Source organism: Amblyomma mixtum, chromosome 3, assembly GCF_055824585.1.
Source record: "Amblyomma mixtum isolate Tamu chromosome 3, ASM5582458v1, whole genome shotgun sequence".
Taxonomy (NCBI): domain Eukaryota; kingdom Metazoa; phylum Arthropoda; class Arachnida; order Ixodida; family Ixodidae; genus Amblyomma; species Amblyomma mixtum.
The window spans coordinates 81963109-81989919 of NC_143014.1; the positions used below are offsets into that span (position 1 = coordinate 81963109).

Sequence of the window (26811 nt, forward strand, 5' to 3'; positions counted from 1 at the left end):
ATGATGCTGAGGCATCTTGATGCAGTTTCGGTTCCTGTGATGCATTATCCTCATTGCCCCTGATCGTGATATTGTCCTCATAAATTGTATTTTTTTGAACCTGGGATTTCTACTACTTAGCTTGGAAGATTCTATATGACCAGGTCAAGGTCGAGACAATTGAGCAGTCTTCGAGAATATCTTTCTTAAGCTTAAACATCTGTGGCGGTTCACCTTCCAGATCGAAGATATTCTTGGTCCTGCCCTCTAAGAAGCTCAATATTGTTACAGGATGACTATTTACGGAGAGAGATATTTTACGACGCCAAGGGCCGATGGCCTGAGATACCAGATCTGCTCACAAGCGCGCACCACAGAGTCACTTGATCTGAGGGAACTGAGTCACTTGATCTTCCTCTAAGCACTAATCCCCCCCCCCCCCCCCCCCCCCAAGCACAGTCCCGGTACGTACTACACCGGCAAGGTAGAGTTCAAACAATAAGGCTTGAGACGTGCGACATGGACAATCTCGGTGCGTCTGTAGCGGACAGGGGACTGCGGATGCAACGGTGCGATCTCGTACGTCACGGCTGACACAGGACGAGCAACACGGATGGGGCCCGTATAGCGCTGCAGAAGTTTTTCACAGAGGTCCACACGACGGGGCAGGACCCAGAGTAACACAAGGGAGCATAAGTACTTGTGGAGGCGGCGGCGGGCGGTACATTGTCGAAGGGCGGCAATGGGTAGCGGCCAAACAGAAGATAAAAGGGAGAATAACCTGCTGTATCATGACGTGTAGAGTTGTAGGCGAGTGTCGCAATTGGGAGGCTAATATCCCAGTAAAGGTGATGGCCGGATACACAGGCGGTAAAATGTCGGTTAGAGTGTGGTTCAGACATCCTGCGAGGCCGTTCGCCTGTGGATGGTAGGCCGTGGCGAATTTATGACAGATGAAGCAGGAGCTGGGAATTTTGGCGATAACTTCAGAGACAAAGCAGCGGCCGTGATCGATGCGGAGTTGAAGGGGACACCGTGGTTGAGGGTGTCGTCGTGAAGGAGGAAGTCAGCGACATCACTTACGCAGCTGGTTGGTATCACTCGTGTGAAAGCGCAGCGCGTCATGTAGTCCCTCGCGATGGCGATCCATTTGTTCCCCATTGCGGACATCGGAAGAGGGGCGAGCAGATCGAGGCCAACATGAGAAAACGGGTCTGTCGCGATGGCAGTCGGCTGAAGGGGCCCGGGAGGTAGATCAAAGGGCGTCTTCTGGCGCTGGCAGAACTCGCAAGCGGCCACACAACGCCGGACTGAGCGGTAGGGACCTGGCCAAAAGAAGAGGTGGCGCACGCTCTCGTACGTGCGGGATACACCGAGATGACCTGCGCTGGTATAGGGTTTTCTCATGGAGCACGAACATGGCGAGAGGACCATCAGAGCGGTTGGCGGCTAGCAGGTCGATGACTGAGCACAGCGAGGAATCTAAGTGGTGTTCCTGAGCAGTGTTGAATAAGTACGAAATGGACAAGCAGCAGACGTCAGCCTTACATTCGCAGGAGGAAGGCAGATCGATAGAGTGACGGGACGAACAATCTGCGTCTTGGTGAAAGCGGCCATAGATCGGCGAACTCATTCATGAGTCGACTTACTCGGGCTCACTCAGGCTCATTTCAGATCACGATCTGAGTCATGAGCGAGCCCGCGTACTCATATTCAGATCATGATCTGAGTCGTGAGTGTGTCCGGACTCATATTCAGTTCAGGATCTGAGTTGTGAAACCGGGCTCACATTCAGATCATGACCTCAGTCGTGGAGAAAGTGGCCTCGCATTCAGATCGTGACCTGAGTCTTGGTCAGTCCGGTAGAGTGTGGGCCTATCAGATCCCATAATCCTAAGTGAATCCATGTTGCCGATTGGGCACGAGTTTGGAACGTTCATAAACGCTAGTTTTCTGTGCACTCGTAATACTGAATACGCTTTAGGTCGAGATGATGATGTAGAACAGTTTCACTGTTTTCGTGGTGTGTAAATTTTGTGGGGGTTGCACTCTCGAACATTACTACTTTTAGTATTGTTCGAGAGTGCAGCACCCACAAAAATTACATACCACGCTTGATCTCATTGGAGATTAGCTGTGGCTTGCTGTTTCATGGGTGCTCTAGCTCTTCCTTTGCAGTTTTTTAATTGGTTGCAGAACACATCCAGCGGCCGCAGATCTTAATTAACGTCCCGCAGGCGGCTCCTACTGACCTCTACGCCTATCAGCCAGGCTACACACAGTTAAGAGGTCATCGCATCATCGCGTTTTTAAGAATTTTTTGGGGGAATTTTAGGCGCGTAAGGGGGGGCCGTTGGGCATAAACACGATTCAGCTGTCCGATGTGTGAGCTTATATTAGTCCTGAGTCAAATTGAGCCTGGGTGAGTAATAACTGGAAATGTGCGAGTTAGCCCGAATGAGTGAGCGCAGATGAGCCTTGAGTCGAAACCAGTGAGTGAGTCCAGGTGAGTCGTGAGTCGAAATGAGTGAGCCCATATGAGCCATGATTCGAAATTAATGAACCCAGACGAGTCGTGAGCTGAAATGAGCGAGTCCAAATGAGTCGGGAGTTGAAATTAGAGAGCTAGCCTAGGTGAGTCGTGAGTCTGAGCGAGACATGAGTCTCTACGAATCGTTCACCCCGGATAACTGGTGCGTCCGAGTGAAAAAAGTGAGTTGTGAGCCTAAACGAGTTGAAATTAATGACTTTGAATGAGCCTGGACCTCTGCGAGTGCGAATTGGAGTGATCACTTGTGATTTTGCCGATGTATGCAAGCGGCTGTACTTGTGAACGACAAAAAATGTATACTCTTGAAGGCGAAGAGCCCAGTGCTCCAGCCGGCCCGTAGGGTCTTTGAGCGCAAGGCATGATGGTCCGTTATAGTAGAGCAGGGGTGGTGAGATCAGTAAGGACGGAATTTGGTAATTGCCCAAACAAGGGCACCTCCACCAAATATAACAGGATGTCTATTTATAGGCAGAGGCATTATGAGAAATCGAGAATTAATGGAATGAGACACCAGATCTGCGCCCAAGCGCGCAGCATAGCGTCGTCGTCGTCGATCTAGGACCGAGTCACTTCGTCGTCCTCTAAGGGTTTAGTAATCGTACATAGCACTATATGCATTTGTACATCATCTGCTCCTATTCCCTACTGAAAAATCTCGTATTCAATAAAATTGGACATTACAAGAACTAACAGGTTTTATACCTGTCTGTTTGAGGCGTACAGGTTGATATCGGAACGGTATGGGCTTAACAGGGTCCTGTTTAGTGCGCATACCTGAGGTGCCTGACCGACACTTCCTGCAAGCAATGAAATCATTTTGTTTTTGTTTGGAAGCTTGAAGGTCAGCCGATAACTTTTTTAGCCATCTTGATCAATGTAGCGGTCCACCTTCATGTTAGTGATTGACGAACAACTTGCAATGCATATGTGAAAGCGAGAACGAAGGTTTTCGACAGGAACGTGAAAAATACCGAGTGTCTCATCTGAGATATTCTGCAATTTTTAAAGATAGATTTCTGAGCTATGACAGCGCTTTTTTTTTTTTGGCGTATGATCACCGGTGTGGCGCGAAAAATATTGCTAAGACGTTGTAATTAAAATGCTGCTTGACCAATAATGAATAGTTAAATTTTAACTATTACTCTTGGTATTCTAATTTATTAGAGGCGTGTAGCCCACCGTGAGTAATATCTATATCAGTTTTTAGAGCTTTGAAAACGCAGTTTCCCTCGGCCCTGTCGCCCAACAAATTTCGGCTATTTCGAAGACTTATGTGCACTGGAGGGTTTGCTTTGTCTGCAAGCTTCTCGAAAGCGCATATATTTTCGCGCGATGCAGGCAGAATTTGTAGGACCACAGCGCCGAGGGTGAATGCGTTCTCGAAAAACTAAAGAACTGATATGGATATTACTTACGACTGGCTATACTCCTCTCAATAATTAAGGAGATTAACACTAATAGTTAAAAAGTGAACTAATCAATATTACTTAACCAGCCTACTAGTTCGCCCGTCATAGCTGTATTCTGATGCGCTACACCACCGAGAATGCTATGCCGAAAAAAAAATCGGTATTTTCAGTTAGAAGAAACAACCATTTTTAAAAATTGCACAACATCTTCGGTGAAACACTCGTTACGCTCGAGGAAAACAGAACCGCACCACTGACCATCGAAATACACACGGATAGCTTCATAGCAGCCGACGTGGTGCACGAAGTAGCTACGACGAATCCACTATTCTTCTGGCTCGGCCGAGTGGAAGTACCAGTGGAAAAATAGCGACACATGGAAAACAAATGGCTAGAAGGGATGAACCTTGCGATGTGGATGGAAAACAGAACGGAGGGCCTGTGGTGCACAACTTCTTCCGTGCTTCTTTTGTTGCTTTAATTCTTAATAATAACCAGCTGAGTTATTCGTTCAACTTTTACTGGCGTGTTTGCACCTATAAAAAGCTTAGTGGGTAGGAAACTATCGGCGTCACTGCTTCGCTGGCCGCATGTGAAGCTAAATTGAATTGAATTGAAGGAAGTTTATTTGAATGACGCATTATGCCAGGTATTTGTGAGCCAGATAAGTTTGTGTGTACCAAGGCATACGTGCGTTCGGAGAGAATAACAAAACAGCCAGCATTAGAGAATTATTGATATCCTCATATGTTTCTACCAAACCTGATGCTTATTTAAGATTCAGTTAATCAGTGGCACCTTCTGATAGCATGCAAGAATCTTCAGCACACTTACAGGTCAATCGGCTAGCTACGGATGCAATTTCAGCACTTGATAAAAATTCGCAGACATCAAAAAAGTGCAGTTATGCTACAAAAGCGAAAAAAAAAAAGCTGAGCTCAGCCTGTGGCATGGTTCATGGGACAGGGCGGCAGCAATTTTCGAAAAATAGTCTGCGACAACAAGCTTGAATCTTCGAGTACCGCTTTACTCATATATCGGGATGGCGATTCGGTGCGGCAGCAGAATGCGCAAGAAATGCGAGAGGTGACCATTGCCTGGGGAGGGCGGGACTTGTTTCGCTCGCGCCACTGTCTACGATGTCTTTGTTGCTGCAAACATCATGCCAGGGGCTATATTGTACGCGGGTGAACATTCAGAAATTTCAGCGTATTTTTGCTACATTCATCTCAGGATTGAGTTGGTGAAGAATGTCCCTAACAAACTGCTTCGGCCTAGTTGGAGTGGGAGACGTTGATCTCTGTCACATGTTCCTGCTCAAAGTTGCTCTCCGCTTTATCTTTTTGCGCAAGCAGAGAGACTCTTTTCCTCAGTTTGAATGCACTGCCAGACTCCAATGTTTCAAAGGTCGGTTCACTATCTCGCGTGTCCCCCGCGAGGTTTTGGCGACGTATCGCTTTCTCACCAATCGTTTTTTCTGTGTTCACGGTAAAAATAAAACACCTTACGAAATATTTAGTAGACGCAGTGTTCCCAGTTCCCATGTACCTTTCGGCCTTTCTGGCTACAGCTGGCCAAGATGTGCTAAGAAGGGTCGGAAAGATGTGAAATACACCTGAAGCAAAAACGTTTTTCTTTCAACTACACAAAGAGGCACTTCCACTTAAAAAAGTGGTTGCACAAACGGGAAATTTTCGTACCATCGTGTTTCTTTTCTGTGTCCTTTCTAATACAACTGCAAATATTAAACACGCTTTCATCCAATGTAATAATTGGGCATTCTTTCCGGGTTGTGCTGCAGCGCAATGTAAAAAAATTATGGCTGAGGCTTAGCTAAGGTTAAGCCTAGTCAGATGCGAAGCATATTGGTGGCTAGGCTTGGTAATACATGGCTTTCCTTGGTTGCATACTTGGTCATTTTAATACAACCACTGGAAGCCTTCGTCGTGGGGGAAGACAACGGCATGGCTACAGCGGAACGCCGACTAACCCCGAGACGCGCGTTGGGTGAGCGCCTGGATTGCCACGGAAGCCGCGTCTGCCTGCCCGGTGGAGCGAGCGTTTCACCTACACCGAGTGTGAACGCGCGTTCGAAATGCGCGGGAATGCCGCTCGAGGACATTCCGGCGTCTGTGCGATGGCATCGTCACGACGACGTCACGGTGCCACGTGGCGTGACGGCTAGGGGTCCCACGGCGACGGTGCGAGGTGGAGGCCGCCTCTCTCATCCGATGTCACGTGGTGTGACGTCACGGCGCCACGTGGTGTCACGTCACGGTGTCACGTGGTGTGACGTCACGGTGTCACGTGGTGTGACGTCTAGGGGTCCCACGCCGACGGCGTGAGTGGTAGCTCTAGCAATATGCTTCGCATAAAAACGATTTTCCTGAGTCCGCGTGACATTTGGTTCTTGCCTCACAGCGACATTCAGTAGGTTGAGACAACCAAAAGGCTGAAAAATAATAGCCCCCGCCTGCACCACGTACGTAAACAGGCCTAGAGCAATTATCGAATACAAGAGGAAGCCCTAGGGCAAGAGGAAGCCCTAAGACTCTGAAGTTGGCAATAGGCCAACCTCAGAGTGACAGCTCGATCCCTCACGATCTCACGATCCCTCACGTGTTACGGAGTACAATGGCATTCCGTAACTGCGATCTTGGAGCACAATGTAAGATTAGTTTGTGCAGTGTGTTAGAGCATATGATGTTATGAACGAAAATATTTTTATGACGAAGTAGTGTGGTTAACTAAGAAACTAACCCAATTGAAAAGGTAATTTTTAGCTACCAGCAAAGAGCGGGACAGCTTTGTCCCGCTCTTTGACTACCACTCTTGGCACTCTAAGAGTGGTAGTCGGCCTCAAATAGGAAGTATGTGAGAACGTCGAACGCTAGACACAGTGCTACAAATTGCAGCATCTAAAAGAATCTAAACAATGTCGAAAAATCCACTATGACATCTATACAGGACTGGGTATTACTGCAGTAATACAGTATGGCTCTGTATTACTGCACGGCACTGGTTGCTGGGAGAGAAAAAGAGTGCTGGGATAAAAGTTCGGAGCTGTAAAATAACTGGGATACAGTATAATAAAATAAAATAAAATAGAAACGAGCAACAAAAGCGCCTGGGCTTTAGAACACGATCCAGTGACTGTCTACTGTCAGCAGAGTGCGTAAACCACTATGTACATTTTTTTTTCTTTTTATTGTTGTACGTGGACATCCTTATACAGCACAAGAAAGGAACGTGTCATGACGTCGTGGTTAATCCGTGGTTAATCCTGTCTGTTAACCACGCATTAACCACGACGTCATGACAATCGGCCGACGCAACTGGCTGGAGGGTATCCTTTGGGGGGCACCTGCCGCTTCGTACTTGAGTCACAACCGACTACAGCGAAGCATCGATAGCCCGTAGCTTCTGGAGCTGAGCGTCATCGCGTTGGGCGGCAGCCAAGCTAGTAAAATCTATTGGAATGCCATCAGAAAAATATGCGCTGATGTAGACCCAAGTGAGTGCGTGAGCAACAAGGCTGGCTTCTCCGTCGGCGTGCTGAATGTCGCACCAGCACTTTGACATGTAGGCGAGATGACAAAACTCAAAGCACCCTTTCACGAAATTGCGGACGTAAGTTGCTGGTGCTTCGTCAGTGTGAAGAACCCATACCTTACTGGCAATGTCGGAAATGTTTCATGGAGAGGTAGGTCGGTCTTTCGGAGGCCTGCCAAGGCTGCAGCGGGGCAGTCGAAAAAGACAATGGCGGGCCAGCACGGAGGAGACTCAAGGTTTCGCGGGGCGATGACGCTCTTGACGGTGCGAAGGAGACGAGGACTCTGCAATAGATACTTGCAGTGCAAACCGCGTCTCTGAGCTGAAAACAGTGATGTCAGCCGCCGACAGTGTCGGCATGGTTGTGATCACAGCGCGTGCACTTCAGGCCGACTTCCTTGGTTGGCTGGGTCGCTGGTCTGTCCCATAAAGATATCTGATCGTACAAATCGGCTCGGGGGACAGGGCTATCGTTGCTATTGCATCCGAACGCTGGGAAAGCTGATGTTTTGCCATGTGAGAAAGCCGACCGAGTGTGGAGCCGTTTGGACGGGCTCCTAGTGCTTCTGCACGCGGTTTGGCGATGCCAGGACATCCTCTGCCTTCAGCACACTCCCACTCCCTCACCAACTACCTCGGCTGACCGACTCCGCGGCCACCGCCGAGCAGTGGCTGGTTTATAGTGCCGTGGCAAGGCTGCGGCATGTGAGGCCCCGAACTAGGGGTCCCATCCAGCGGTTGACTTGGATATATCCCCCCCCCCCCCCCCCAAAAAAAAAAAAAAAAAGTTATTCACTCTCTCATTTCGACGCAAGAACTTAAAGCCGAAGTGGTCGTGCTGACGGTCTGTGTAGTGCTAGCGTCTGAACGTGAATGAAGTTCCTGAGATGATTCGGATGGCGCGCCATCGCTGAATAACAGGGCAGCAGAAAGAGGTGTGTCAACGGCTGCCCGAGTGGCGCTGACGGCGGCACGGTTCGCTTGAGGCGCAGAGCATGATCGGAAGCTGTGGGTGGTCATAACAAGCGAAGGCACCTGGCTTACAGCGGTGCTGTTTGTGATGTGGTCGAACGTGCTGATGGAGAACGGCACATTGCAGTAAAGATAATTTTCCCGGAAATCACAGGGTGAGAACAGTGGCGAGTTCTGGAACCGTATCTCTCGTGGAACCTGCAGATGGTACGAGAACGAGACGAACAGTAATCACAGCGTCGACCTCAATACCGCCAGGACCGTCATCGGAGCATACTTGCCAGAAATATAGCAATACCATGTTTATTTATTTATTTATTTATTTATTTATTTATACATACTGCAGCGCAATTATATGCGCTATGGCAGGAGTGGGAAAAAAAAACAAAAAGCAAAATACTAAAGGTAACAAGATACAACAATATGTACAAAGTGAGCACAATGAAGTTCAAAACACACAAAAAGTAACAAACAAAAAAGGAACTGTTAATGGCACGGTCGGAATATTCAGGTATTATGTGTCTTCCATGGCAGTTATAAAACTTTGAACTTTAGATGAACGAATGGATCCAGGTAAAGAATTCCAGGCTTCTATTGAACGGGGAAAAAAACTGAATTTGAACAAATTAGTACGTGCAAAATACGGTATTAAATTTAGCTCGTGATGATTTCTTGTAGATGATAAAGGTGCAAAGTTAATGTAGTGGTTAACTGAGAGCCTTACCGATGAATTGACAATACAATGTAAGAATTTTAGTGATTTAGTGTGGCGACGGGCGGAGAGCGTGGTTAAATTCAATGAGAGAAGTGTAGAAGAGGGTGAGAAATCGCGATCATAACGATGACATATAAAACGCACAGCTTTTTTCTGGACTGCTTCTAACATGTTAATTTCAAACTGCTTGTACGGGTTCCACACTACAGCTGCGTAATCAAGAACAGGGCGGATTAGAGATTTATACAACAGTAGCTTTGTGTCTTTTGGTGAATTGGGTAGCGTGCGTCGTAGATAACCTAGTTTTTTTAGTGCTTTATTACATACGTAATCAATGTGTTTAGACCAAGACATGTTATGCGTGAATATGACACCAAGATATTTATACTGAGAGACCCTATCTACCACACGGCCATTGAACGAGTAACTAAAATGGGAAACGGAAGATTTGTTACAAAAGGACATGAGGACGGTTTTGTCGAAATTAATTCTCATTTGCCAGGTACTACACCAACTACAAAACATAGCAAATGACTCTTGGAGGTGACGATGATCATTAGGGCCATTAATTACTTCGTATAAAACGCAGTCATCAGCGTAAAGACGAATGTTAGAAGAAATGTTATGTGGCAAGTCATTTATATATATTAAAAAGAGTAGCGGTCCAAGGACGGAACCCTGAGGCACTCCTGACGTCACATCAACAGCAGCGGAATGAGAAGAATTATAAGATACGAACTGGGAACGGGATGAGAGAAAGCTAGAAATCCAATCAACCAAGTGGGGATTGTTTAGTACAGCATTTAGTTTAGCAAGAAGTTTGGAATGTAGAACAGTATCGAACGCTTTCGAGAAATCTATAAAAATGGCATCAACTTGGTTGCCGATATCGAGGTTAAGTAATATATCATGAGTGAATTCTGTTAATTGTGTTACCGTACTAAAACGGCGCCTAAACCCATGCTGAAAGTTAGATAGCAAATTACTGGATTCAAGAAAAAGCATGATGTGTTTATGAATGACGTGTTCCAACATTTTGCATGATTGTGATGTCAAAGAAATCGGTCTATAGTTAGACAAGCATTGCCTATCACCGGATTTATAAAGAGGGAGCACTTTGGCTAATTTCCATGAAGAAGGGACAGTAGCAGATGATAAAGACTTATTGAATATGATGGACAGGTATTTCGATGACCACATGGAGTAACGAACCAGGAACGCATTGTATATTCCATCTGGACCGGTACATTTCTTAACATCGAGGTTTACCCTTATAAAAATGGTCTATAGACTTTCTATAGACTTTTTATAGACTCTATATACATCCTATAGACTTTTACTTTTGTCTATAGACAGTCTATAGAAAATCTATAGACTAAGGTCTATAGCTGTCTCAATTTCCTTTCGTCTATAGACGGTCTATAGACTCCCTATAGACTAAGGTCTATAGCTGTCTCAATTTCCTTTCGTCTATAGACGGTCTATAGACTCCCTATAGACTTAGGTCTATAACTACCTCAATTTCCTTTCGTCTATAGACAGTCTATAGACTCGCTATAGCCTAAGGTCTATAGCTGCCTCAATTTCCTTTTGTCTATAGACTCTCTATAGACTAAAGTCTATAATTGCTTCAATTTCCTTTTGTCTATAGACGGTCTATAGACTCGATATAGACTAAGGTCTATAGCTGTCACAATCTCCTTTTGTCTATAGACGGTCTATAGACTCTCTATAGACCAAGGTCTGTAGTTGCCTCAATTTCTTTTTGTCTATAGACGTTCTATAGACTAAAGTCTATAGCTGGCTCAATTTTCTTTCGTCTATAGATGGTCTATAGACTGTCTATTGACTAAGGTCTATAGCCTCAATTTGCTTTCGTCTGTAGACGGTCTATAGACTCTCTATAGACTACGGTCTATAGCTGCTTCAATTTCCTTTCGTCTATAGTCGGTCTATAGACTCTCTATAGACTAGTCTACAAGTACCTCAATTTCATTTCGTCTATGCACTGTACACTATAGATAGTCTGCTGTCTATAGACCAGTCTATAACAATCCTAATTTTATCTAACAATGTTCGATACACTGACTTTAGACTAAGTATAGAACAATGCCAATTTATTTTTGCACTGCATGCTGCGGGGACCTGCATCTGGTGACCGCAACTACGTCGGGAGTCCTCCACCTCCTTCGCTATTACGGAAATTAAAAAAGTATTGCGTGAGGACATTACAACACCCACCTGTATATTTTCAGGAGCCTTGACAAGCTCCTTTTCGTTATATCGTGACGTATATTGTCAATACAGTTAAATATTTAATGCTAACAAGTAAGCCGCGGAAAGGCAGCCGTTCTTGAAGTAAAGGCGCCGCAAACTGTACTACATCGAATGAATACGCTGTCCCTTAAAGGAATCGCTCGACACAGTTCCATTCCATCTTTCGATCGTTACTGTCCAACGCGCTGAAATCAGACACATTTCATCAACGCTTCTACATTTCTCTTTAAAACGTCCTGAAAATAAAGGGGGAAAGACGGGTGTGAGAATTCAAGGAAGCGCCCATCGCTTAGAAACACCTCAGAATAGTCTCAAAGAGCCTGGTCCTCTGTGCGATTAACATCTCCCATTTATACCTTTGCAGTTTGTATTCACGTTAATAAGTTCACCGACGCAACAATCAGAAAGCCAGTATTTTTTCGTTCCTACCCTTGCACCTGTTGCTTCGGAGCCGATGACACGCTGGTGTCGAGCATATCAGTTTTCTAAACACGAACACACGCAAAAAAGACGTTATGCTATGCAACATTATAATTATTATTTGAGAATTGTACCACATACTATTCGGTGGGAGATGCGGCGCGTATACAGTCAAGCAGTTTGATTTCGGTTCTCTTTTCACGAAAACAATAAGGTTTTTAGAGGGTATGCGAAGAATTCACGCTTATAAACCAGTTACCTTCTGTGGTCTTGGATATCAGATCAAGCTCCACACGGAAAGAGTGCGAGCGATAAAGATACGACCGTGAAATGGGTTTCTGTTTCACGTTTTACCGTTTTACCACGAGACGGCGGAAAATCATTCGGGCTGCAAACAACCCTGTGCGTGGCTGCATCGGTGGAGTCGGCGTTTTTTTCGCGGATTACGTTTTCTTCAAAATCCAGCTGCATCGTCCGCTTACGGTAAGTCTATACGTTTATATTTTATTCATTTGGTCTCCTAAACCACTCTAAGCAGAGCTGTGTGTGCAGAACAGATTATGTGCGCAGTGACAAACGTCCTATCTTCGTTTCTAAGGCGGAAGCCATCGGGTTCTCGACTAATGCCGCTTATCTCTGTGCCGCTGTCTTTACTAACGCGCGGAAAGGCAGTCTGTGCGGTGCCCTTGATGATAAGCCGCTCCTCGCGAGCTGTCTACTAGAGTTTTCGTGTTTCAAGGTAGACGCGCGGCCAGAAATGTCGTTTAGCCTGTGAATGACGGCCGAAATGGAACTGTGCGGTAGTTAGCGCCGTGTGAGCTCAATTTACTTTGCACCTCCGAAAACGTACTTACATACACTCTCGTTCTGTGGTGGATTACATTTATTTTCTAATCTTTGTGTTATCGCTTGTCTGGACCTTGGAGTGCTGTTCTTTTTGAGGTGTGCATTTCCTTCCTACGTATATGGACGCTCGCTCGGTGCGCGTCGTGGGCGCCGACGTTTCAGCAAAGGTGTCTTGTAACGCTACAGACTGGAGCGCGAGACGTTTGTCAAAGTTGTAGTTAAGCAGCGCTGAAGGAATTCTTTTAGTGTGATGGTATAAAATTCATTGCCCGCGCGATTGGCCGGCGTGCTCAAACACCGCGAAGAACCCACGAGCTCCATCCCGTCTCCCCGTCGTTGCACACGTACGGATTCCTCCATGTCTGTCATCAGAGCCGTTGGCCGCCCCCGCTCGCCTGCGGGCACTTCATTTTGAAAGCTGGGTAAAGGTCGGCTCGACAAGAGGTGGCTTACATTTCTTTCCGAGTGGTTCGTTCATGAATCCCGCTCACGCGTGCACAGATTTCTCTAATACCATTTGCGCGAGAGGCAAAGTATGTGTTTCTGATTTCAGACTGCTAACTTACGAAAGCGCCGATGTAATTCGCCGCTTATTTGCGCCTAAAATTAAATTAAGCTCTCGTGTTACTATAGCTGCACCTCTTGAAAGCGTTAATTGCTTCATTTAAATACTTCGTACTTTGAGCGCGTTCAATGCTTTCGTTGATTTTTATAGCAGCGTTGGGTTAGGCTACCTCCATGCAAGAAACACACCTCTTTACGGCGCTGTTGGTGCTGCACTTGAAGGAAAGACTAATTGAATTTCAGACGGTATTTTATCGTGACAGTAATTTGTTGTCTTAAACTCGCGACTGCTTTTGAAACGGCGCAGCTGCAGCCTCTGTGTGCAGTATGGGTTTTCTGAATAATGAGCGCGGCATGGAAGCGCTGCAACCCGCTTGTTTCTAAGAGCACGCGCAGATGTATGAGTATGCTGTTCCGTCTTTGTGCTTCAAGTTATAGGCGCAAATCTGTGGTGAACTGGTCGCTTCTGCCTGCCGGTTTTGTATAGCTTGTGCCCGTTTGAGTATCGACTTACGTACACCCGGCCAAATCTTTAACTGGCTCTGGTGTTGCATCGATAAATGAACCTTGTAAAAAAGGTGCCTTTTGGCTACACTGCTGGCATATTCATGTTGTAATTTGACACGTGAGATGGCATTTCATAGTTTCTTTCTGTTAATATAACGTTTGAGTGGAGTACTTGCGTGTTTCGATCAAAGTTATCAGAAATATTCATCGTCTGCTGCTACGAACAGCCGAAACAAGCGGAATACGCACCAATGGTTCTGGTGGCGCATTTGCACTTACTCTAGGTAAACGACTTGTCCGCCATGAAAGGAGTGGTAGTTTACCCAGAGGATGAGGCCATATGGACCAGATTCATTGCTGCGTCTGCCGCTTGTTTCAGCTGTTGTAGTGGCAGACGAATATTTCTGATAACGTTGATCTAAACACGCAAGTGCTGCACTCAAACAATATATGAACAAAAAGGAACCACGAAATGACATTTCACTCGTCAAATTACAGCATGAATATGCCAGCAGTGTAGCTAAAAGGCACCTTTTTTACAAGGTGCATTTAGCGATGCAACACCAGAGCCAGTTAAAAATTTGGCCGGGTATACCAGGCTTCACGCAGGGTATTTTGAAGCGCTTCTTCTGTAGCGGTTATAAGAATAAATGCTGCAATATTCTTCTTTTTGGATCCCTGTGTAAGGTGCGCTGAATCTGTATTTTATGGAGGTGGCATTCTTAACACCTCCTTGCGAGTCAGTGCAGATATGTGGCACAATTGTTCAATGTCTTCTGTTACAAATAATGTAAAAGGATTACCATACAGAAATCAGTATCAGTACTGGATTCAGAGTAGAGTGCTCCAGGGATTACGGGTCTTTGTTACAATGTTTTATGAAGACACTTATAATCTGTCGTGTATTTACTGAAATGATTGCGCCGGCGTGATAGCTCAGTGGCTATCATGTTCGTCTGGCGACCTGAAAGATGCAGGTTCGATTCCGGCGTATGCGGTCGCATTTTAATAGAGGCAAAATGCTAAAGGCTTGTGTACTCTGCAGAGTTGGCCGAAATTATTCCGCAGCCTTTCACTTCAGCGTCTTGTAGCCTGTGTCGCCTTGGGTATTTGAACCCCATAAAACCAAACCAAAAGATCAAGATTGCCTTTCTAGAATGGCATAGCCAGGATATGCCTTTCATTGTAAAGCACATGTGTAGAGATGGTATGGGAATTTTTTTTTCAGTTCCTCTGTTATTTTTTTCCTTTGTGCTGTACAGGTGAACATGCCCGGATGATTGACTGCAGACAACAGGCCGCAAGAATGCTTCTGAGGAAACTAGCGGGACTGTTACTTTCAACATTTATGTTATTGTGCATTCTTATGGTCCATGTATTGCATATTCCCGGCCTGGATAGCTTGGAAATAAAACTAAATTTGTAAGTATATTGATTGTGTCATTTGTGAACTCTGGTGACTTTTTTCAGTGGTTGTAGACTGTCTATAGGCAGTTTATAGATAATGGTCTACTAATAGTTTAGTAGCCAGAGGTCTATAGACTGTCTATAGACAAAGGTCTATAGCACTGCCAGGCCACACACCTATGGAATGTCTATAGACAGTCTATAGACATATGTCTACTGGACCAGTAGACTTTTGTCTGTAGACTGTCTATAGACAGTAATCTACAGGAAGTCCATGGCCATAAGTCTATAGGTCGTCTATAGTCCGTCTATAGACAAGTGTCTATAGACGGTCTATAGACAACTCTATAGGAAATGTATGACCATAAGTCTATAGATCGTCTATAGACTGTCTATAGACATGTGTCTATAGACTTCCTATAGACCTATAGACTTTCAGTAGACATTTGTCTATAGACTGTCTATAGACAAAAGTCTACTAAAAGTGTATGGCCATAAATCTATAGACTGTCTATAGACCAGTCTAAAGGATTTGTCTATAGACAGTCTATAGACTTCATAGACTAAAGTCTATAGACAGTCTATGGACTTTCTATAGAAATTTTTATAAGGGTAGTACAAGATTTAGGATGCCATCAGGGTTTACCACAACATCACTGATTGCTGAAGAAGAAATTATATTGGTGAGCGGTGGAATGACATTGTTATCGGGAACGAACACTGAGTGAAAATATTTGTTGAAAGCATCTGATATTACTGCCGGCTCACTGATGACGTCATTATCTAATCTGAACGAAGTGGATGAAGTATCGCGAGGTAAGATGGATGACCAAAATTTTCGGGGGTTAGTTCTTAACAGATCGGGCAGGTGGACACGAAAAAAGAAATCTTTGGCCGTATGTAACTTAAGATTAAATTCCTCTTTCGCCTTGTGAAATCTCTCCAAGGTTATGGGATCGTTGCTTCTTCTAGAACGCCTTAGCCTGCGAACGCGACGAGATAAATGCAAGATGTATCGAGTCATCCAAGGAACATTAGTATTTTTTTTCTTAGTTTTAAAAGGAACAAAGCGTTGGACACAGTCGTTGACAAGACATTCAAAGTAATTAACAAGAAAATTTACGTCTTGGCTTGCTGAGAAAGCAAAGAACGTATCGAAATGATCAGCTAAAACATCACTGATGGAATTGTCGTCAGCACGAGTGAAGTCATGAAAAGTAGTAAACAAATAGGGTGATTTGGAGACTGGACAAGGGAGCGAAACTAACACGCCTTTATGGTCTGAGAGCCCGTCAATTACTTCGCAGGAGAAGGAATTATGGGCCAAAGAAGCGCTTAGAAAAACTAAGTCGAGAATGGAATTCAGCCTAGTAGCATTAGATACAACCTGAGTTAGTCCAAACAATAAGGAGATGTTTATTAGTTCTCTACAAATTGCAATGTCACGACCAAATGCAGACAACGAAGGCCAGTGGATGCCAGGAGTGTTGAAGTCTCCCATGCAGATAAATCTTGATGAAGCAATGTCGATCTTGCTCATGAAATTTGCGACAGCATGAAGGATATCAACGGATGAGTCAGGTGGACGATAAATAACACTGATTATAATACTATAATTGTTTAGATAAACTTTACACCACAAGGATTCTGTGTCAGGGGGAGAAGGTAACACTGAGAATCGCAAATCCGATCTGATCAGCAATGCCACACCTCCACCAGTACTGCAACTTCTGTCTAAGCGCACGGCAACAAATCCTGGTGGAGTGAATTCGGAGTCGTAAATTCCACTATGCAGCCAGGTCTCCGTTATGCCAATAATATGGGGAGAGTGAATAGAGATAAGGGAAAGTAAATCAGGAAATTTTTTAACAATGCTGCGAGCGTTAATATTTAAGACGACAAGCTTATCAGGACGGCCAGAGCTAAGTCAGGGAGACGATGATGCGGCAGTCAAGGACGCAGGCCCAGAACAAAGAGGATCATGATACGCTTTTACCAATGAATTAGAACTTTCATCCCAATTATAACGAACCTTGTCAATGAAGGCATGATCGAAACTTAACTTCACTACAGAACCGTTGTCACGAAAAGACACTGATGCGTCCCATATCTTTTTCCGAATGGACCTAACCCTTGCAGAAAAATCCTCTGTAATGAAGAAGGCAGAGCCCTTGAGTTTAGACACGTTTTTGAAAACCACACTTCTGTCGGTGAAGCTAGAAAGATTTAGAATAACTGGACGAATATAACCCTTGCGAGCTACACCGAGCCTGTGGAAGCGCTCAATACTGGGGCAGCTAATCTTCAACTTATCAGTAAATACAGATGAGATGCTAGTCAACAATGTGTTAGCGGTTTCGTTCGGATCTTCTGAAATGCCATGTATGATAATGTTATTTCTTCGAGAGCGATTTTCTAGGTCATCGTTTTTTTGCACCAGCTGTGTTACTTTGGAATTTAAAGAGTTAATTTCAGCCTGTAAATCACAAATTAGATTGGTATTTTCGGGCGTGGGTGAAGATTCTAATACAGCCACACGCGACTCCAAAGCATCAAAGCGACTGGCAAAAGATTGCTTAATGTCCGCAATGTCACGGGCCAACTGATCCTGCCCTGCCAGTATTCTAGAGAACATGTCAAACACTGAGGAATTTGAAGAGATTTCACTGTCAAGATTTACAGTGGAAGCACTCGTATCGTCAACCTCCCCGAGAGTGAGACTGGAACCACTCACAGACCGGGTTAAAGGTCTGCTACCAGATTGACTGTTTTTACTGGAGCTCGTTGGCTTTGATGAGGGGCCTGGATTGAGTTCCACGTCACCACTCAGGAGGAGATGACTTGCACAATAAAACGCGTGTATGCACCAGGACACAAGAGTACGTGGGCAAGGGTACAGCAGCAAATATCGATCATCAGATCGGATACACTCAGCGCCAGAATAGTAACATACCTGCATGAAGAGCAAGCAGCGGTTAAACATGATGCCGGTGCCGCTGCAGCCTAGCCCACTGAAGAGTCGGTCCATGCACATGGCTTTTATATCCTTGGCAGGTGACGTCATAGACCAGCAGTGCAGCGAGATTGGCTGGTCCAACGAGAAGTTGGCGAGGTGACTGGATTGCAGACATTTGAAGAAAGCGGGAAGCCCGACGCTATCACGCAGGGTATCAACTGGCAAGTCCAAGGGCAAGCACACGGTGGTATCCACGTGCCCATTCAGGAGCGAAGAAACCAAACCCGACGAGACGATTCCGCAGGGGCCGTAGTCAGCAAAACAAGCGATGAACTGCATGAAGAGCAAGCAGCGGTTAAACATGATGCCGGTGCCGCTGCAGCCTAGCCCATTCTTGGACAAAAAATTTTAATATTAAAAAAACTGTAAGGTACTGGTATAGAAATATTGAAGGTAATGGTCCATTCTTGCGATATGTAGCAAAATATTTTTTTATAGTGCTTCAATCGCTCGCATCGAGCAGTTAGGACTGCCATAGAAAACCAATGAGGAACGCTTTTGGCGATAGCAAAAACGTTAAAGCAATAAAGTGAAGCCTGCCGACGGGAAATCTGCGGATATATTGATTGTTACAGTGAAATCTTACAATACATGAAAAAGTTGCGCTCATAAACTCTTTCCTGTTCAAAAATGCTTCTGTTCAGAATTGTTGGGTATGCGCTTGGGATGCGCGCGCTTCTGAATAAATGAAAGGTGTTCGCTTTCCTTATGGCACGGTTCGGGTGTCCACCGAGATGTGAGACAATCACTGCGCCATTTCCTTTCCTCAAAAGCCAATTTTAAATTTTCTTGCACGTCCAACCCAGACCGAACGACACAATGCACGATGCAGACTGGCGATTTGTTTCGTCAGCTTCATGGCGATCACATTTCCTGCTACCTTTGATACAATAAAGTGCAAAAAAAAAAAAGAATGGAATGTCATGTAAAACGCAAGGTTAGCTTGGTTTGTTCCGTGAATGAGGACTGGGAACACCCAGGACTATCTTTAATGACGCTGGAAAGGCAGCATCTTAATGAAAATAAAAAAAAGTGGTAGGCTATAGGCGCGCGAAAGCATGTGTTCAACCCGGTAAGCTCATGGTTTTTGTTAGCTGGATCGCCGGCACGTCTGGCGACGATATTAGACTCAGGTTAGGCTCTGGTCGAGGTTAAGCTGAGCTGATCTGTTCTCTCCGCAGATGAAAGTTGATGAAGACGACGATGCGCAATGGACAGCGCGAGAGTGTGTTGCAGTTTAATACCAGGCGTGGTCAGCGGCGGCAATAGATGAGACCGGACAAGTAGCTCTAATTCAGATTGACCTTTCCAAGGCCTTTGATAAAGTTCATCACGATTTCTTGTTTACGGTTTTAGAGCATGCAAATATTGGAGATGTTTTGCTTAGGGGCATAAGACTGTGTTGTAAGGAGTCCTATACAAGGCGAATTGTTAACCAAGAGCTAACCAAACCTATTACATTGAAATTATCTGTTCGCCAAGGCTGTCCATTATCGCCTTTGTTGTTGCCCTATGTCTTGAACCCCTTTGCCTCACTATTATTACCAGCGCAACTATACGTGGTTTCGCCCTGGCGCAAAGTGAAATTAAGATTTTAGCCTATGCAGATGATGTCGCCCTCTTTTGTTCTGGCAAAACGAGTGTGCTTGTGGCATTGCATTTGACTGAACAGTTTTGTGAGGTATCAGGTGCGGCTCTTAATTTAGATAAGTTCAAGGGGTTTTGGTTGGGTCATTGGGGTACAACACCAAGTCATTACGGTGGCATAAGTTGGGACTGCGGTACCCTTCGCTACCTAGGGGTTCCTCTTCACCAAATTCGCAACAGTGGAGCCTACTGGGATTCACAGATAATGTCAAAGAGGCGACAAACCCAGGCTTGGTTGGGTAGGGAACTGCCAGTGTTTGCTCGGGCTCAAGTCTGCAACATTTCTTTATTTGCAAAACTTGCCTATGTGCTGCAGGTTCTCCACTGTGCGAGGAAGAAAGTGCAGGTGGTGCACAGAATATTTGCTACCTTCGTATGGCGTTACCAACGGGAACCCATATGTGTCGCGATAACCCATTTCTTTCTCTACAGTCTGGTGGACTAGGCCTTGTTCACTTATTCGTGCATCAGCTTTTTTCGCATTTTTGTTTCGGCAAACCACCCTTTTAAGTAGCTGTGCTTGTTAGGCGTCTCAGTGCTCATTTGTCTTTCCTGTTCGCACCGACTGGACACACTCGTGAGGGGCTTTTATGGGGATTCCTTAAGGAAGTTGCTGCCACCTTCACTGTGCGCTTTTCTTTGGACTACCTGCATAGCCTCTCCAGAAGGCAGATGACTCAGGCACTTGCAGAGTATTTGCTTCCTGTACCATTGTATCGGCAACCCTTTCTTGAGTTCCCTGACTCCAGTGTTTTAAAACGTGCTAGGCAAATGTGCATTTCTTCTGCTGCAAAAACATTCTTCTTTAAACTGCACACATTTACGCTGCCTGTGAAGGCATGACTTCATACTAAGGAGATGCTTGCGCCATGGACTCTGAATTGCCGCCTGTGCAGTGCACCAGAGACAATTGATCATTGTTTTATTCTGTGCATTGATGCTGTGTTTTTCTGCGACATGTTACAACGAACAATTAAGAAGGACATTGACATCCCACCCTACAGCATCTGTTTATTGCCTGTGGCGAAAAACTGTGTTGTGCCATATGTTCTATGTATGTTGCTGGGACTATTTAGTCTCTGGAAGAGCCGCATGACGGACCGCCACGCCGAATCGCCACGGTCGACGAAATCTGTGCTTCGTGAATAATGCCCTTTGGTGCGGGGAGTATATGGTGCCCTGCAAGAGCCGCCTATAGCTGGCTCCCCTATCTGGATGCATGTGTGTGCCTCCCAGACGTTCTGGAAGGTGGGGTAATGCAGGAGTAAGGTGGCCTATTGTTTTGTGGCGTAAGCATGCTTAGATTTTTCTTTTCGTCACTATTTTCATGCAATAAAGAAAAAAAAAGCGGCGATAGCACTGTGCTCTCGTGTACTGTCCAGCGAAGCTGATCTGTTCGCGCCACCGCGGACTCGAAACTCAGTCGCGGCAATATTTATATTATTTATTATGTATTTATTTCCGCTATGCACTTGAAACAAACACACATACATCGCAAGGTCTTGTTCGGGGTTCACTCATCGAAATAGGGCTCTCGCACTAAAAAAAAAAAAAAAGGCTAAACGTTTCACAGCGAGCCCGACTTACATGCCCACCTTCTAATTTCTTGAGGTACGTACAAGATTTTCTCCATTGCAACACACTTTTAACGACCTTTTTTATGCCCACTTTTCGCTGCATGCAGATATCGAACGGAATGGGGAACCGCCAAGAGGCTGATGTTGGTAACTAGCGTTGTGCATCGCTTCTTATGCCCTGCGTTCGCGCTGTCTTCGCATCATGTTCTCAAATATACATCAACAAGTCCAATAACAAGCTTTCGTTAGATGGTGGGCAGCCAACAGAAAAAAAAGGAAACAAATGGCGGTCGATTTGCGTAGTTAGGGTAAACGCGGATTAGCTACGCTAGCACAGTGTGGCCAATGTTTTGCATTGTTTATCTTGGCTTTGTATCGTTTATGTTGGTTTTGCTTTGTTAGTCATGGTATTGCTATGGGGTTGAAGTGGTATATCAAGTGTATTCTGCGTGCTGTGTGTGCTTGCATGGCATGAATGATGCAGGGTATAGTGCATGACACAATGTTTACTATAGTCGTTCTATGCACATCAGTCCCGGCACCCGTTCTGCAGAAAATCCGGCGTCGTCGGCGTTGTTGTGAACGGAAAGGCAGGCGGCCCACCTGCCACCTAGTCACGTGACCTTGTGACGTCATCACAACGTGCCCACCATGGCAAGTGGAAAACACCTGTTAACTACTTGGTAAGCATATTCTCGGGTGTAACCAGATGCAAATTACACATGGCGGAATATAGTATATACCAGGTGTCTCGGGAAAGGAGATCACCATTTTTAAAAGTGGGTTTTTTGAGGCAAAGCGAACCTTTTTGCGGCATAGTCATACCTGTGTTGGCGGACGTTAAAATCTGGCTCGTCATGTTAACTAGTGAAGTGGTTAACTAAATTGTAATAGTTAACTTTTTAAATATTACCGATAGGCACCTGATTGCAATCAAAGATTTGTAGCCTGCCGTCAGTAAGAGCCATATCAGTTCTTAGAATTTCGACGACGCCATTACGCTGTGGCTTAACTAATTTTGCTACATTGTGCCAAAATGAAAGCACTCTCGAGAAGCATGCAGGCAAAGCAACCCCTCCTCTGCACGTAACTTGTCGAAGCAGCCAATCTTTGTCGCGCCTTAGCGTTGAGGGTAATGCCGTTTTCGAAATGATAAAAACTGATACGGCTATTACTAACCGCCGCCTACATATCTCTAATTGCAGTCAGGTGCCTTTCGGTAATAGTTAAAAGTTAATTATAATAATTTAGTTAATCGCTTTACTAGTTAACATGACTGGCCTGTTTTTTGATGTCCGCCAACTCTGGTATTGCTATGTCAGAAAAAGCTTCTTTTTGCATCAAAAACCCTATTTTACAAATTAGTGATCACCTTCCCTGAAACACCTGGTATAATACATACACCTGGGCATGCTGCCTGCAACAAACTACGGGTTTTTCGCTGAGTGCGGGCTTAAGTGCTAGTGCACCAATAAAATCGAAATTGTTTAAATGCATTTCAAAAAATTAGATTTTTTTCTTAGCTCTCCTGTTCGAAGGCAGCATCAGACAGCCGTGAATCGTGCCATTGTCATTAAAATCAAATAAGAAACAATGTGGATTCGTGAAAGTGGCTGAAGTTTTAATAAAAATATTTTAGATGTCAAACGTTATCTTTGGGCGACGTGTCCATTTCGAAAAGTCCAAATGTTGCTGCTAGGATTTTTGAGGAAGAGGTAAGGAGACGAGGTTGGATGCTGCGATTGGTCTTATGTCTTGCTTTATAGTGGAGACTTCTAACTCACTGAGACGCTATTTGTCCAGTGGCAGTTGTTTTTATTTACGCGCAGAAAAATGCTGCCGATGGTGGTCCGGTATCTGAAGGCGTGCATACAGCAAAGCACTAAGCATAGTAGCCTCTTCGCTGAGATCTTAGAACTCCGTGCGTAGAGGCGTTGCGGCGGAGAACAGACAGACCACAAATGAAAGCATGCACCACGAAGCCTGTTATTGAGGCAAATCTGACAACCCTCAAGCATGGTGAATGCTCTTTGTAGTTGCAAAGAGCCCACACGTTGCCGATTTTTCCCTTTGGGGTGGGGGGGGGGGGGGGGGGGGGGGGGGGGGCTAATCCCATTGAAAATGGAAGCATTGGGGCATTACGTTGACCTTTTCATTCGCCTATTACACAAGAAGTGCTTCAGTTGCCGACACGTACATCCCCATTTTTCTCACGGATGTCCTCAAAAGCAGCCAAAGACATTGCATTTCAGCCGACCTTTAAATTATTTCTTGGGTTTTCTCGATCCACTAGGATAGGCATGAATGATGCGCTGTTAGGGCGCGCGATCGCATGTGACAGGTCAATACTTTTCGATGACTTCACGCAGCGCATATGTTCATTCACGTTAGGTCGAATGCCGATTAGCTTCCACAGACAGGGTCACAAGATCGCACTTGCAGGAAGCACGGGACTAAGCTACTAGCGCTAACTTTGTGCATTGATTACACTGTATAGCGAAACGCAGCAGAGGCTGAAATGGTTTTGGTTTATGGTTTATGGGGTTTAACGTCCCAAAGCGACTAAGGCTATGAGAGACGCCGTAGTGGAGGACTCCGGAAATTTCAACCACCTGGGGTTCTTTAACGTGCACTGACATCGCACAGTACACGGGCCTCTAGAATTTCTCCTCCAAAGAAATTCAACCGCAGCGGCCGGGATCGAACCCACGTCTTTCGGGTCAGCAGCCGAGCACCATAACCACTGAGCCACCGCGGCGGCAGAGGCTGAAATGATACTGACGTTTGTACCTTGGCTATACCACATTATTATCTCTTTTTTGTTTTTGTAAGACTCCCGTAGAGCACTTGCCCAAAGCGCTCCCTGATGGCTTTAGGCATGTGCGCCCATTATCGAAGCACCATGTCGTATTATGCACTGTATTTATGAGAGCAGGCGTGGGGAAAAGCAAAAATAAAAAAAAGAACTACCACGCATGCGCAAAAGCGCTCCGCCGGAGCCGGCAGCGTCAGGCCTTTCATTGCTCTTTGCAGCGCGGATAGAGACAGCAGTGTAACGAGAGCGTCTTTTCCGCCGCCGCGGGCCCCCGGCGTCTTGATTGACCCCCGGGTGGTGCCTTCTTCCTGGGCCAATATTTAATCGATGAGCATCTCGCGGGGCGGCTGCCCGGAGCCCGCGGTGCACAATGTATCAAAGTCGATGCAAGATTTGTTACACGGCATCAGTGCGCGCTCGACCCTCGCGGTGGCCGCGAGAGAAGCGCATAAATCCGCGTGCGGGGAGTAATCCGCGCCGGCTGGAATACCAGTCCGCGACAGGCGGAGACAAATGCCTGGCAACCCTGTCTCGGTCGTGTCGCTTTGTCTTGCGCTCCAGTCCGATTTCGCAAGTCAGTGCGCACAGGCCCCCGGCGTGACCCGGACGGAATGCTTCTTGGCGGAGAGAGCGTGTACGCGCGCCACTTATAAATCTGCGGCCGACGTCGCGCCGAGGGCCCGCTGCCATTTTCAAACGTCAGCGGCCGAGCCGATTGACCAGTCGGCGCACGTCGCTCATTAGTCTCTGAGCTTGTATGCCCGGAGCTGGGCGTCCCGGCGGTCCTATCGGCCAAATCTACACGGCCGGCAGCTGACACGCGAGAAACAAGACGGTCGGAAGTACACCTGAGTCGCTCCACCTGCCCGCGCAGTCAGCAGCGCGTCGTTTGCCTCAGCAAGGAGACCGCTGCGCATATTAATTGAGCAGCGGCGGAAGCGCTCGGCTCCCTAGGCCGTTGATTATGGAGCGTTCATCTTCTAACGTGGCCGGCTGAGGACGTGCGCAGATTGCTCGGGTTACTTAGTGGGCAATCGAAACGTCCCACGAGAGAAATTGTTCTCATTGATCATAGGAAAGCTGTAGGCTCCGCCCCCCCCCCCCCCCCCCCCCCCCTCTCATGGCTATACAGCCGGCCTGTCAAGATCGCTGCATGGACAACAGTGAATTTGTCGTCGAGCTCAACATCTTCGTCAGACAGGCGTCAAAAATTTACGGGCCCTCACATTCACACGACCTGCGTGCACATCCGGGCTTCCAAACTGCAGCGGCAGATCAATCCTGATGAAAAAACTGTAGCGCTCGAGACGAGGACACAACGAAGACGACAACACATGCGCTAACTTTCAACTGAATCTTTATTTAATGCACAACCAGTTTTTAAATACTGCGCAAGCATCAAAATATCTTCCCACTAGCCTATCACACCGCAAGTCACTTTTCACATTTTGTACAAGCCATCAAGAAACATCATCTCCTTCTTTGATAAATATACAGATGGGATGCTTACACACTTATCTTCTAAGTTTTTTATTCGTATTGCTTCAACAATCTCCCGTGTTAGCTGTTTCCTGCTTCTGTTAATAACCTGGCATTCACCGAACATCGGCATGCATGCATCTGGGTTGCATTCCTCACAGTGTTCTGAAAGATTACCTTTTTTATTTTCTATATTCCTATTGTGCTCCCGTAGCCTCTCGTTTAGGCACCTCCCGGTTTGGCCTACGTACACCTTACCACATGACAGTGGCAAGGAATACACAACACCTTCTGCGCAGTCAACCAATTTCTTGGTGTGGTTCTTTGTACAACCTTTATGTTTCACAGAGTACGGATTTGTCATCTTACATAGTTTTGCCAGTTTATCTGGGGCCGAAAACTCTACCTGAACGCCTACTCGTTGACCTATCTTTTTTAGATTATGGGAAATCCTGTGCATGTACGGAATTACCGCTGTTTTCCTACATTTCTCACGCAGAGTTTGACATTTGGATTTATTCTTACGAATCATCCCCTCAGCCACTGCCACCAAAATGGCGTTAGGATACCCAGCCTCTTGTAACCGTTTTACCTGTTCCTGAAAACTACTGTTCACCTGGTGCCCACACGACTTCTCCAGAGCATTTTTGAAGCACGTGTTGACAATGCCTCTTGTTATCAACTTAGAGTGCGCCGAATTGTAATCAAGCAAGGATTTGTTGGCACGAGGGGCATAGCTCCAGCAAGTGTGTTCTTGACCACATACGAGTTTGATATCAAGGAAGCGAATTTCTTTGTTTTCAGGATATTCACAGGTCAGCTGAAGTGGGTCGAGGCATTCATTAAAAACTTCTGTTACATCAGATGATACTTTGTTTAGGTCATCAGAGCTACCGTCGATGAGGATGAGAAAATCGTCCACATATCTGAAAACTCTGGTCACTTTGGAACCAATTAGGCAATCATTGATGATTCTGTCAACACTTGCTAGGTACAAGTTGCTCAAAACCGGTGCTAGGCACGAGCCAATACAAACCCCCTGTTTTTGCAGGTAGGGTTTGCCCTGCCAGCTGATAAA

The 26811-nt window shown here is 45.8% G+C and overlaps 1 long non-coding RNA gene across 1 annotated transcript; it reads left to right on the forward strand.

Moving 5' to 3' along the window:
- The first annotated feature begins 12071 nt into the window (after nt 1–12071).
- On the forward strand, nt 12072–15221 carry LOC149350787 (uncharacterized). The gene is made up of 2 exons (XR_016289470.1): nt 12072–12358; nt 15055–15221. It is a non-coding gene; the product is annotated as an uncharacterized LOC149350787 (long non-coding RNA).
- Nucleotides 15222–26811: the final 11590 nt, after the last annotated feature.